At 35.8% G+C, this 13177-nt stretch overlaps 1 long non-coding RNA gene across 1 annotated transcript in view; it reads right to left on the reverse strand.

Moving 5' to 3' along the window:
• Positions 1-566: 566 nt before the first annotated feature.
• The window catches only part of LOC122798871, an 82920-nt gene continuing 70309 nt past the window's right edge, over positions 567-13177 (reverse strand). The window contains exons 2-3 of the long non-coding RNA XR_006364321.1: positions 11269-11341; positions 567-882 (exon numbers count right to left, since the gene is read on the reverse strand). This is a non-coding gene — a long non-coding RNA (uncharacterized LOC122798871). The remainder of the gene's footprint in view (positions 883-11268; positions 11342-13177) is intronic.

The following is a 13177-nucleotide window of genomic DNA, read 5'->3' on the forward strand; positions in this document are numbered from 1 at the left end:
CATTTCCTCTCTTTTAGTTATGTAGCTATACTATAGCATTTATCTGTTCACATAGTCTACACCACCTTTGCAGTCCATAATACATCAGGATTACTTCCCTTATTCTTTTTTATGATTTTCCCAATAAATATTTAAGACATAACCTTGCTGTTTGCTCTTTTATGAGCTCAGTCACTTCCCTTACCTGCTATGATGTATGCCATATATATCTCTTTTTTTCTTGCAAACACTCCCCACCCTCTGTTCAAACCAGTATGCAAATTTTCTTTGCCATACAGTGGTATGAAAATATAACCTGAAGTTAAAATTAATCTTGAAATACTTTATGTTGAGATGTCACTAAGTTGTATGAATAGACAGCTGCATTTGTACTATACATGCCTTAATTTTAAAGAAAGCTTATATTTGGGTAACTGGAACAAATTTATACAAATTCATTTAGCATATCATGTATTGAATAATCTATGCAGTAAACTGCATTTCATTTATATTTCAAGAAACATTAAAAAACAATAAACTCTAGTAGTTTAATTAACTGGTGTGTAATAAACTGGTCCACACAAACATATGGTCTTCAGTTCTGGCTTTTTTATTGATAATCCAGTAGTCTTGATAGTTGACTACTCCAACATAGCTATTGCTGGATTCAAAATAGAGTAAGCCTTGCTCTGTGTTCTCCCAATCACTGCTGAGGCACTGGGAAAGCTAACACAATGTCTTTACTGTTCATTGATGTGTCCAATTTTCCAATATTTGACCTCCAGTCTTCTCCAAACCACTATGAAAAGGCTGTGTGGAGAAATAGCTTGAAAATCTTATAATCTAAAAAAAAAAAAAAAAAAAAAAAAGCTTTCTTGACCACTTGTCCTTCCAGTATGGTATCTGTAAAAATACAAAAAAATATATATTTTTTAAACAACAGCTGCAACTCTGAGAATCATAAGCCAATCTAGCATTAATTGTTAACCTGACATTAACTATAGTATTAAATATATAGACCTTTTCTGCCTGAAAATAAATATGTGTTACTAATAAATACTTTTTAGTCTGTAGCTAAACTGATAATGTGCTATAGTGAAAAAGAAAGGTTGCAACTTTTTTTCTAACAGAAAACTCAGTGGAAATTTTCTCCCAGTCATTACTTTAACTGGAACTAATGCAATAATTTAACACTGTAGTACATTTTCTACACTTCTTGCATTTTTGCACATTTATTAAATCAGTTCTAACTACTAAATTTTTGGTGTTGTATCAGTAATTACCTTTACTTCACGACTCTCAGACTTTAATTTATATAAAATAATTTCTCTGCTCAGTGTGCATCTCTTTCCCCCCACTGCCTAAAAATGTTCCTCTTTTTCTAGCTGACATCACTCAACTCTTTCTGTCCCACTGCATGCTGCAAGGGTTTATTGTCACTGTCTACAAATTTTTTTGTAGCCCACATTTCCAGATAAATAGTAAGAAGTGTTACTGCACAAAAACTGTCTCTAATAATATTTAACTGATCTTAAGCATACTGTTTAATAGTATACAGTGCTGCCTTGGATCCATCTTACTGGGCTGACCTGTAATCTGATAACTTAATTATGTCAGTCTGTCCTTCTCATGTGCTGCCTGTGTATGCTGCAAATTCTGCATGAAATATTTGAAATCTTGAACCATTTACATAAACATATTTGCTACTAGAAATTAACTGATCTGATTCTAAAGCTTTACTTATCTGTCCTTTAAAAATATATAGAGTTCCCTCATATAGTAAACTACGTTGCACTATTTTCTTACATATCAGCTGGAACTGTGACTGTACTGACAAATAATATTCATCCTTTCTTGCATAGGATTTTAACCTTTGACTGTACTGTCACTTTTAAAATGTTACATTGACTTTAAATTCTGCATGCTGTAAAATCAGTAAAAAGCTGTTTTAATATCTGTAAATAGTTTTTTCTGCTTTTGCCTGTTGTCAAAATATCATTTACCAACTGCAACACTTTATCGTAAATATAATAAATGATCTCAAACCTTGTGACAATGTCTGATGAAACAAAGCAATAGCAAAAGGATTATCTGCTAGAGCTGTAACTGTACACCATTTATACTGTGGGTTTAATCTAGCTATCATCTGTGATGTACCATGGACAACCTTTGCTACCAGAGTGGTGCACTTATTTACTAACAAGCCTGTATCGGTCACCTTTTTTCCTTAATGACCATAAAGGTGAATTGAATGTACTTGATCCTTTTACTGTACTACACTTTTTTTCCAGTCTGTAATACATTTATGAATGTCTTCTATTGATTTTCTGATAATGAGATACAGTTTCTGAAAATGTGGTATTTTATCTTTATCGTGCTCAAAATTCACTTCAGCTGTGGCAATTGAACTAAAATGTACCTTGCCTTTAGCCCATGAATCTGTGTATTCCTGTAGTAATTGATCTTTCAAATCATTTGCATCATTTGCAGAATTTCTTATGTGTCTTTTGTTTGAAGTACTGCATATACTATAGCATCTTTGTCTATAAACTTTTATTATTGACATTCAAAACATTTAATGTTGATCACACTGCTGTAGTAACCTTAGCTACATGGTTATAAACTGCCAAGGATATAAAAACCATCCAGCTTCCAAAACATGAGGGAGCCTTCCACATGTCCAAATTATCAAGTAACTTGAGCTGGGCTGATTAAAAGATAAGTCTGGGCATGAAGCTCTTCAGAGCTTTACTTCCACCAAAGAGTACACTCCTCCAAGGCTTTCATGGATTGACGGTTAGCTTGTGCTTTCCTTTGCAAGGGAGATAAGTTCCCTTTTGAAGAAAAAAACTTCCATTCTTTTTAAAATTTTGTTAATATTTTATTACATTCTTCTTCAGTAAAGTTATTTTAAACTAGGAACATTATGTTTTAATGGACTGTTGAGACTGGAATATACTTTTACATTTTTTCTGACAGTTTAAAAGTAGTGTAAAGTAATTGAAAGCTTTTTCCCCTGTGGAAAAATTGTGTTCACTTTTCCTTCATGGAGCTGGCATAATGTTTTAAAATGTCGTTCAATGTATTTTTTTGTCAAAAAAGTGGCCTTTGTGTGGCTGGTTATGTTTATCGGCAATTGTCGTTTGTCTCCCCTGAAAAAGAGGAACTATTTTTGGCTTGACCATGGAGCAGAGTACCAGTCCCACAGTCAGTCCTTCTTCCAGTCATGAAAATAAAAATTTAAGAAAACAGCCTTTGCCACTATAGCAGGCTAGCAATTTGCCACAGCCACTGATCGGTGACTCTTCTTTGGCCATCTATTGTATCTCAATCCACTCATATTTTAACTTGGTTCCTTCTAGTGTATCACCTACAGCCACTATGGGCAAGGGACTTTGCCACATCTTCTGTGACTGTTGGGGTCCTATCAGTGGGCAAGGGGGAGCCACTTTTGTCAGTACTAGAAGGTGGAACAGGAAAAGTTTCCCTGTTGTATCATAATGCTATTTCCAACCCTGGGGAAGCAGCTGCTGCCATAGTAAAACAGCTGGCCCCATCTTTCTTGTCAAATAGAAACAGAAAACCAAGCATGTATCTTACTCCTCTTCAAATTTCTTTGGATATAAGTAGTTTACTGGGTTTGGCTCAGGGTTTAATTAAGGCTATTGATCTTTCTTTAAAAGCAGTTTCTGGTAAAATAAGTTGGGATTCCATTTTTAGATTCAGGATTCTAAAGCTGAACAGAAAGGCGCAGGAATATTTACAGTTTTTTTCTCTCAGACTTCTGATTTCAGACTCAGAAGAACTCAGTGTCTGATTTTTCCTCTGGGGGTTCTCTTTCTCTGAGACTACTGCTAGAATAATGTGCCATTTTTTTTCATTGGGAGAATACTTATCTCAGCCCCACATAAAATACTATGAGTTGTTACAGAAAGATTTTACAGAACCCACACCCATTCCTTCTGTTCAGTCTGCTTTAGAGGATGTGTGTGTTACTGCCTGCAATTTTCCTGATAGCCAGCTGCCCTTAAAAAGACAGGATGTATAAAGTTCCTCAGTCTTTTACATTTTATACACTGTTACCAAATATGACTAAGCAGGTATAGCTTTGGTCAATCACACTACTGCTAAGCATTTAGATAATTGCAATCCTGCTCTTTATTATTGGGAGAAAACAATCTGCTTTAAATAACTTAGTTTTTTCTACTGCACAGATCACTGCTCATTGTTTATCTGTTGATACTACTTCCAGGACTGTGGTCACTGGTATTGTTTTAAGAAGGTTTGCATGGCTACATTCTCAGAATATCCCAGATGATGATAAAATAATATTTAAAATTCTCCCTTGGATAGAAATTTAGTGTTTTGCCTCCTGCTACACAGGTGATCAAAAAGTGTGATGAAAGGAGCAAGCTAATCGAGGGAATCTGTAAGATTTTTCAGCTTTCCTTTTTCAAATTATCCAAGGAATTTTCTTTCTCCTCATCCAGTTTTGGTAAAAAAAAAAAAAAAAAACATTTCCAAATTGTCCAAGAGATTTTCTTTCTTCTCATCTAGTTTTGGTAAAAAAAAAAAAAAAAAAACAGATTAAACAGTCTCAACAAAATTCAGGTAAACAGATGCTTAACAAAATTCAGGTAAACAGATGTTTAAGAAGAAATGGCAAGAGAGCTCCAAAAAGAAGTCTTAAACCTCCCAAAACCAAGGACAGTCCAACAAGTCTGAATGATTATTCAAGAGATCTTCTGATCCCAATCACCACAGACTCATTTTTTTCTTCCAGAAAATCTGAATTTCTGTTTTACTCTTTGGTAGCAGATTGTTTCAGACAAATGGGCTCCAAAAAAATCATGCATCAAAGTTACAGATGGCAGTGCGAGGAAATTCTTCCTTTTGAGAAGGTCATTACTCATCCTTCAGATCACACTCTTTTGTTTCCATCTGTTCTTCATCACATGCTGCCTCAAGGAATGATAGAATCAGTCACTATTTCCCAGGTGGGGAAGGGTTTTTATTCAAGGCTGTTCCTTGTGCTAAAGAAATAACATGTTTGAGGAGCAGTTTGGGATTTTTCTTTTCTAATCCTGTTTGTGCCCAAATTCAAAATGATATAACTTCACAACCTGTTACTTCTTCTTCCACTTCAGGTTTCCTAGTAACAATAGACTTAAAACATGCTTTTCATCACATCCCTATTCATCCAGACTTCATACATTTCTTATGGTTTTGTGTATCTGGATCGCATTATCAATTCTGTGCCTTACCCTTCAGACTAACCACTGCACCAGGAGTGTTCACAAAGTGTCTATCTCAGTTATATATCATTGAGGCTATATGGTATCAACATTTGTATTTGCAGAGCCTTTTTCAAAGTGTCAGCAATATCTCTCTTGGGTGAGAGATCTCTTACCACTAGCTGGGATTTCAAGAGAACATTCAACAGTGTTTCTTGACTCCCTCACACAGAATTGTGTTCATTGGATGTGAACTTGACACTTCAGTTCAAAGAGTTTTTCTTTCACAGGAAAAAAACGATCTTTATTTAGATCTATTTCTAAGGTTTTCCACTCAGACTTTGGTCACTAAGGAGGAATACCTTGGGATTTTGGGTTTTATGGCATCTATGGTTCTCAAGATCCTCCTGACAAGACTCCACATGTAAAAGATACAAGTGGTAGCTGAAATCTCTTTGGTCCCTGCATCAACAGCCTGTATCTTTCCAAATCCCAGTGCCAAGAATTGTCAAAAAAAAAATCTTTTGGTGGAGACAAAATATATCCTTAAATCCCTGCCAATCCTTTTCCCCTCCCTGCTCCAAAGTAGTCAGTCATTACAAACTATTTGGACTTTGCTTGGGGAGCATTTTCCGGAGGGATAAAAGTGCATGGGATGTGGGATGCCTTGGACAGATGCAGACATATAAATATCAAAGAGATGCTTACTCTGAGCAAGGCATTCAACTTTCTGATCCATCTTTGGTCCTCAGGACCTCTTCAAGTGGTTGCAGACGATACCACATTCATGTGGTACATCAGTAAGCAAGGAGGAACCAGGTCAAACCTCCTTTTCAGACTAGCCATGTTACCTTTGGATATAGCTTAACAGCACCATCTCACTCTACAAGCATCATACACTATCTCAGAGCAAAACTGTCAGAGAATTTGAGTAGGACTAGGGTGCACCCTCATTAATAGAAACTAGAATAGGGGATGTTACAAGATTTGATCCATCTGTGGGGAGTTCCTCAAGTAGACCTCTTTGTCTCCTCTTTGATTCTGTTCCAGGACTCCATGCAAGAAGGCCTGTAAGACAGATGCCTTTTCTTTGGATAGGAATATTCTTGTATTTCCAATTTTCCACTAATATCCAAGGTATTTCTAAAGATTCAGAAGGAATCCCCTAAGATCATTGTGGTGACTCCTGGTCCAGTAGACCATACTTCTTCCTTATTTTAGAAATGTTGAGGGACAATTACCACAAGTTTCCTCACAGACTGATCTACTCACACAGGGAAAGGGGTGTTTGATACACACTGGCATCAGTCTTCTTCCATTGACTGCCTGGATGATAAGGTCTTAAGTACTTTTAGGCACCTGTTTCCTGAGGATGTACAGGTACCTATGGAGGTAAGAAAGCCTGCTAGTATAAAATCATGAATTAACAAATGGAAAAGGTTTTCTTGTTGGTGCCAACAAAATAACCAACACCCATTCAGGACTAGTTGTACTCTAGTTTTACAATATTTGTATGAGTTACTATCCTATGGCTTTTCTTATTCTTTTATCACAGTTCAATATCAGCCATTTCAGCATGTCTACCTATGGATGCTCCTCTTTCAAAGGCAGTGTCATATCAAAATGTTCTTAAAAGGGGTTTTATGTAAGAAGCCTTCAGGAAAACCATTGACCCCTCTTTGGGATCTTAATTTTGTGTTAGAGCAGCTAACACTTGCTCCATTTGAACCAATTACTCTGGCTGACTTGATGTTCTTAACATGGAAAACAGTTTCACTGGTTGCTGTGACCTCTGCGAGAAGGTTATCAGGGTTACAAGCTCTTATGATAATTCAACCCTATCTCCTTTTCCATAACAACAGGGTTTCTTTGAGAATGAATTCTTTTATGCCTAAAGTGGTATCTGAGTTTACTTTAAGCCAAACTATCCATCTCACCATTTTCTTTCCTAAACCTCAAAATGATGGAGAAATAATTCTCCATACCTTGGATGTCGACAGACAACTCAAGTAGTATCTTGACAGAACTAAATCTTTCAGATGTTAGGATCAACTTAATTTCTGTGAAGGTAATAAAAATGGGCAGCCTGCATCAAAACAGACTATTTCCAAATGTTTGTTTAAGGTCATTACCTTTTGTTATACTCACCATAATAAATCTATTGCAGGTAGGGTCAAGACCCACTCTACCAGGGCTTTGGCTTCATCTATGGCTTTTTGGAAATGGTTGGATTTTAGAAGTATTCTAGAAGCTGATACTTGGTCCTTGGTGTTTACCTCTGTAAAGCACTATAAGCTTCAATCATTCTCTAGGTCCAGATCAAGTTTTGTTAATATCATTTTCCATGGGATCTTCTCCTTTTACCTTCTACCTCTCAAATGTAGTTAGTTATGTTAATCTACCCATATAGCTAAGGCTACTGCAAAACTGATCCATATGACAAACACAGGACAGTGTGTAAGATGAAATTACCATAGTAGTAGAAGTTTGAATGATCACTTCTGCAGTACCCATTCCCTACCTCCCTCCATCACCCTTATTTTTTAGTTTGTTTTTTATGTCAGGATGTGGACATTTATTTTTGTTGCTCCTAGCATTGTCACTTCAGGGCTCAGCCTCCCCTCTCTCTGCTAGCAGGAAACCTCTGAAGGGCTACACGCCACAACTTGCTTTTTAGCCAGCTCAGTTCACACTGCCTGACAGTTTGGACATGTGGAATGTGTCCTGAAGCTTTGAAAGCCATTCGTCTGATATATGCTTGGCAGAATATAGCCCGTATAGCTAAGGCTACTGCAGCAGTGATCATTCTACTGTTGTGGTAATTTCAGCTTGCATAACTGTACTATCTTGAAAATATGTCATTGCCTAATACAGTACTGCCACACTGAGAACTGCTCAGTGTTATAACCTTTGACCCATTAAATTCTGATAACATTACAGCTGTACTTTGATCTTCTTGAAGAGGTTTCATTGTAATTGAAACTGATGTATCTGTATTAATCAGCATATTATTTTATTTTTTTCTGTAAACAATGAAATATATTGTTTGCAATATATTTTTTTTACTTTGAACAATATTAGAAAAATCAACTGGTTTGATGCTGGACTGCCACATCATTTATAGAGATTCTGAAAAAAATAGGAACATCATTAACTTGAGCTATGATTTTTTTTTTTTTTGCCTTTAAGTCTGTGCATCATTTACATAGGTGTTTATTGTATCACACTGAGCTGTTTTTGCAGGATTTCTTTTAACTGTATTAGATTGATCCATTTTTGCAGGATTGCTGTCAGTTTCTGCCCTCTGATTTCCCCAAGCAGAAAATTTGCACTGACTTCTGAAAACAACAAACTAGAATTTATTACATTCTAAATGTTATTTGTGTTTGAAAGCACACTGATAACATTAACCTGAGATAATGAAAAGTATTTCTCTGTGTTTTGTGATGAAACTTCCATGTCACATACACTGGTCATATTTACCTACATTAGGCTGTTTTTATCTGCAATACTACAACTTCAGTCTACATTTTGAATTACATATGCTGTACCATTTACACTGATTTTTAAAAACTAAACTAAAATTTGTTTCAATCTGTGCATTATTTAAATTTGAAACTATACTGATATTAAAAACTAAAAATGCTGTCAATTCTTTAAAAGTGATTTGTGCTAGGGATTATGAGGAAGTATTTTTGTAACCTCACTCACTACAGTTTGTTTCTGCATTTTAACCCTTTTGCATTTAGAAAGATGTAACATTTCTGAAATGATAAGATTAAAATGTACATTTCTGGAACTACTACTACTTTTTAGCAGTAAACTGGATATCTGTTTAACCAAACTCTTAACTGTAAACCATACATTTACTGGTATTTTACTGTACATGTCATTACATTTTCTTCTATATGAACTGCCTGACACAGATACAAATCTGCATTTACTGATACTTTTACTGTAGAAATCTTTATACTTGTCTGAGATTTACTGCCGGATTTCGTTAGAAAATGCATTGCAGTAGAAATGAATATTTATGTATGTTAAAGGAGCATTGAGTCGGTGGCAAGTCATCTTGCAACTTTTTCAAACTTTTTCTTGTAAGGATTATTTTACCTCTTCAACAGTGCTGCTTTGCAGGGACTTCTTTTTTCTTGAAGATTTTGAAATTATTCTGCTGAAGTTTTCTGATACTTTTAAGGCACACTTCTGCTTTTTAAAACTGTCTTCATTGCTTATAATGTCTACTTGCTCACTTCAGGCTTTTGATTCTGATTAAGATGCTCCTATGGGTTCTGGGAACTACTTTTAATGTTTTTCCCCTCGAGTCTGTTCAGGTGCTGTTTGAAAGAAATAAACCAGATGTCTGTAGCTGTACTGAAAAAGTGTCAAATCTGTTCTTGCATCTTTCTGAGTAAAAGTCACAATTCTATGGTGGTCTGATAAAGGTAGTTTATTATGTAACATGTAGTGAGTGGCACAGTGAGGTGACAGTGGTTAACATTGTCACCTCACAGCAAGAGGTTGTCCAATTCAATTTTTGGCTGGGGAGCCCTCTGTGCAGAGTCTTTTGGTCCTCCCTGTGTTTGTGTGGGTTTTCTCTGGGTGCTTTGGATTCCTCCCACATTCCAAAGACATGCAGTAGGTGGACTGGACACTAAATTGGTCATGGATGTAAGTGTGCATGTGAGTGTGTGGTATAGAAGAACAACCATGGCAGGATTAGCCACTCAGAGGTATGAACCTTGGTTCTAGATGATTGTCACTGTTGATGTGACACCCCAACCCCATATGCAAAAATAGGAAAAGGGGTTGTGGATGGGTGGATGAATGTAGTGAGCAGAACAATACAATGAATGAAACAGCCTACAATGGAGGTAGGTATTCATTACTGAAACTGTCTGAAATGGCAGTGCTGAATCTGATAAACTGATCAAACTGAAGCTTCTGTAATTTTGAAGATTGCAAACTGTATGCTCAGAATTCTGCATCTCTGAAATTTGAAATGAACTGCATTTTGAAAATAAACTGCACTGTTGTGACTGAACTTCTGTAATTCTGAAGACTGTAAACTGAGTATTCAAAATTCTGTATCTCTGAAAATTGAAATTCAATGTTTTTTTTTCAAAACAAACTGCACCGTTCTGGATTCTGTCTTGAAAGTATCTGTTTTAGTATCAGAATTCTGTACATTTCTTATCCAGTTTTACACACTTCCTTAACATTGGTTCCCAAATCTTGGATGTTTCTGAATTGTATGCCTTTAACTCTGCAAGGTCTTAACAAAATGTTCTAGTTTTGCATATCTGTATCACTGTTTTGGCTGGAAAATTATTTCACTGAGCTCATTTGTAATCTTCACTGAAACTGCATTTATCAAAACTGTATGGAAAATGTAAGATATAAAATAAAAATATAGGCCTGCTTAATATAGCTGCATTTCCAAGCCTATGCAAAAAATACTATATAATAGATGTAAGAAGTACTCCGACAAAACTATATGTGAAACCTTATCTTACACTTACTCAGGACTATGAGGTTCCACCTCATGCATGTTCTGTGAGCCGTGGATTGTTTGTGTGCTCTTTGAGGGGAGGGATGAAGGCTGTAACCTTTTGTGAAGCACATCATGTCTAAGGACTGGTCTAAAGTGGATGATTTCACTCATTACCAGTTTGAGGCCTCCATAAAAAGGCATGCTTTCTGTTTATTGAGGTCTAACTAATCTGACATACTTTTTTAGGTGATTGACATTCTGTGATACCATTCTGTGTTATCACACACAGAGCTTAATATATTTGAATAAGGTGTACAACTGACTTTTTTTTCACTAGCAAGACTGTCATTCTTCTATCAGCACTGCTACTATCAGACATGATCACTTTTTCATTGGTTGAACCAAGAGACTTTTCTTACTTTTGTAGATGAATTTCTGAGTTCACAGTTAAACCAAGCTCATGCATGTGATTTCTAGCATGCACTCTATAACTCGTGCATTGGACCACTACCCTTTTAGACTGATTATTCCTTGCTCAGATGTTCAGGGCTCAGGCTTTACCTGATTTTGTAATTCTTTCTGAGGTCTGAAGTTTTTTCCTGTATTCTAAAGGTGATCTTGGCTCTCTTCATGCCTCAAAATAAATAAATAAACAGATAAATAAATAATAAAATTAATAAAAGAAATAAAGAAACATCTTTGTATCATAGTAGTCTTAAGAAGTTTTGTACAGTTTTTACTTAAAATTGTCATGCAAAGTTCTAGAAAAGAAATAAACATCTTTGTATCATAGTAGTCTTAAGAAGTTTTGTACAGTTTTTACTTAATATTGTCATGCAAAGTTCTAGAAATGGAGATGTAACTATGACAACAATCTTATTCACCAGTATGTGCACTAAATAACTCTATCTAGGCAAATTTCTGCATCATAGCTCTGAGAGTAGTTAATGATCCTGTGGCTAGACATCACCACTTTTGATATATACTTGTTGTTACTGATCTCTTAGCTGCATCTGACACTGAAGCCTCTAAAATACTCACAGACTGCCCTTTCACCATAAATTCTCCTCTGAGTCATTGACTGTTTTGCCTCCTGCCTGCTTCGATGTACTCTGAAGATGGTATCAAGTATTAATACTTTCTGTGTTGTGTGAAGTATGGAAGGGTTTGAGTTACTGTCTACAATTCTTTCTTGTATTTATGTTGCCCCTTGGTGATATGATTCAAGATAGAAAACTATCTTATCATTCCTGTGCCGATGATACACAGTTCTACTGCTCCTTGCATTAGAAAGTTATGGCATATGTTGCTTGTTTAACGGATGTAATAAATCTCAATACATCCACAGCCGGAACTTTCTCTTGCTATGCTATTTTGCAAGATTTCTGTACTTTGTTACTTCTTATTAACTTTAGTGCAAGGAAGGTTGAATTTATACCCATAATACATTATGTTGGCATTATCCTAGATAATTAGTTAATCTTTAGGGACATTGTGCAAGCTATAGTTAAGCCACTCTTTTCATCTGATGTTTATATTCAAAATGAAGGATATGATACTGCCTGAAAAAATAGCTGCAGTCATTTATGCCTTTGTATCTTCTCTGTTTGCCTATTGCAGTTCCATTTACCTTAGTCTCACCAACATGGAGAATGCTGAGAGTAACTGGCAACAGACTGCAGAAAACTTATAGCATAGTTACCCACTAGTGCATACCATTGCCAGCATATTACTCCTTTACTGCAGAATTGGCTATGTATTTTATATCACCTTTGTTGTTTTTTTTAATTTTTCCTGTATGACTTGGGTCCTTCTTACATAAAGGAGATAATTTTCCCATAGAGTTTCTCAGCCACATAAACTAGAGGATCTTAGGGCATATCCTGAGGCATCACCACTAATGTTATGAGGTCAAAGCTATGATGGTGGCTTATGGAATGTTCTGCTTTGGCTTAATTTAACAGCTCATTAAAGATGCTTCCTTATCACTTTGATCTTAATCATGGTTATATGAAACTATCAAGATTATTGACATAAACTTTTGGCTTATTATTTTAATTATATTTTGTATAAAGTTGTATTTTACTGTATTTACTACACTGCAATTTTAGTGATATGCACTTCCTGATGACTGCTTTTTGGATGATCCTGGGGCAGAGTGTTTTTAGTATCATCTCACACTATTCCTTTTAGCACCACAAGATATGAGTCTGTGTCAAAAGATCTGTTCTTCTGATGAATACCTGACAGAACTGTGTTTTTCACCTTTCAGACATCTGCTCCTCCCACCAGTATGCAGACAAACATAAAGGCAGCTAGTGCATAAGACTGCTTCTTTTAGTTCAGGGTTTGATTTTCTCTGCCTCAGTTTGACTGCTGTGTAGTTTTGAGCAAGTCATATCACCAGACAATAATCCTGGATCATCCCTGCAAATGGACACTTTGTGTCTAGTGTATTTAGCAAATTAAT

The sequence above is a fragment of the Protopterus annectens genome, chromosome 3.part1, assembly GCF_019279795.1.
Source record: "Protopterus annectens isolate FY-2018-M chromosome 3.part1, PAN1.0, whole genome shotgun sequence".
Taxonomy (NCBI): domain Eukaryota; kingdom Metazoa; phylum Chordata; order Ceratodontiformes; family Protopteridae; genus Protopterus; species Protopterus annectens.